This window comes from Myodes glareolus, chromosome 2, assembly GCF_982192425.1.
Source record: "Myodes glareolus chromosome 2, mMyoGla1.1, whole genome shotgun sequence".
Lineage (NCBI taxonomy): Eukaryota > Metazoa > Chordata > Mammalia > Rodentia > Cricetidae > Myodes > Myodes glareolus.
The window spans coordinates 87,850,771-87,852,328 of NC_142027.1; the positions used below are offsets into that span (position 1 = coordinate 87,850,771).

Below are 1,558 nucleotides of genomic sequence, written 5' to 3' on the forward strand. Positions count from 1 at the left end.
CCTTCATGCATGTGCTAGGAACAGAACCTGAATCTTCAGAAAAAACTGCAAATGCTCTTAGCCACCGAGCCATCTCTCCAGCCCAAGAGCAGACTTTTGTCTGAAGACCCAACCAAACACACTCACAAACAGGATACACAATCTGGTCAGCTCTTCATTAGTGTTAAACACTCACTTTTTTTTTTTTTTTTTTAGCAATGTAACAAATGTTCTTGGAGTCTTAGGCAGCAGTCGTTTGCTTGGCAGCCTTTCTCTCTTCCAGCATCCTCTGCTTCTGCTTTGCCGAGCACTTTCTGGCTGAAGAATAGGCTCTCAGGTCATAATAGCGGTCATAGAAGGTTTTAGGTACCTTGAGCTGCTCCAGTTCCTTGGCGCGATTCTGCTTTGAGCTCACCCCTTCTCTCTGTTGACAAGCCTGAAGTCTCTCCTGGATGATGCTCACAATTTCCTGGTTAACTTTGTAGTCCTTTTTCTATTGCTCAAAGATACACAGGGCATCGCCCTCTTTGCACCCCGTGATGTCTGGCTCACATCAGTACTGCCGGTGATAGTAGTAGGTTCGGTTCTCGGCATGCTGTCACTCAGTAAACTCTCTCGCGAGGGTCATGGGCCGGTCCAAGACGAGATCGAAGGCCTTCATAAAGTAGGTCCGGGGACTGGAGAGCGAGGTTTGTGGCGAGGGAGCCGGTGTGGAGCGCGGTGGGACTTGGGATACACATCCTTGTCCTGAGAGTCCGGCATGGCTGCAGCAAGCCCTCCCAGCAAACCTCCAATACACTCCGCGTCCGGACCAGCTCCTCAACACTCACTTTTGAGTGGGAGAAGAATAATTACTCCCCAAGATCATCATTTCTGATTATGAGAATAAATAGCTCTAAAACTTTGTAAGTTTTGGCGATGAGTGGCACTGCTGAATAAACATCTTTCCTCTCTTGGTTAACTGTTTCTTCTGAGGTGGAATTCTGCTCAACACACTTAATTAGCTTTCACCTGGTACTCACAGAGTTCAGCGATAGACTTTAGGGGGAGCAGGGCTAGGGACCTGTCCGAGTCGGGGTGGGGACACTAAAAAATCTGAACAACTGTCCAACCACCCTTGGTGTTTACAGCTGTGGCCAGCAGAGGGCAGCTTCTCCCTGCTTAAGCAAAAAAAAAAAAAAAAACCCTCCCCCACTGTTTTGGAAAATGCGGACTTGAAGGAGCTTGACTGAGCGTGGACCCTCCCCCACAAGCTGGAAATAAAGCTTTTCGTAGCCTTTGGCAGTGTAGAAAGCACTGGTAAAGAAGCTACGGTTCACTCCCAAGATCCTCTACTCGGTTCTGGTGATGCTCTCTCTCCAGTACCTGAACACAGAGCTTGGTGTCAGCACCACAAGGTGAATTAGCCATCCCTGGCCTCCCAACAGAGAGGATTGGGGACCAGGACAAACAGCACGGAGAGGCAGGTCTGCTCCTGCAACCTGCCTCCATCTCCTGTGCAGAGCCAGGAGCCTGAGAGTCCAGCCACGCTTGCTCTCTCCTCACTCTGTAGGGCCAACCCTCTGCTTTCCTTCATGAA

The 1,558-nt window shown here is 49.7% G+C and overlaps 1 pseudogene; it reads right to left on the reverse strand.

The window, feature by feature from the left end:
* Window positions 1-220: 220 nt before the first annotated feature.
* Window positions 221-741, reverse strand: LOC125390477 (NADH dehydrogenase [ubiquinone] 1 beta subcomplex subunit 10 pseudogene; annotated as a pseudogene).
* Between the last annotated feature and the right edge of the window lie 817 nt (window positions 742-1,558).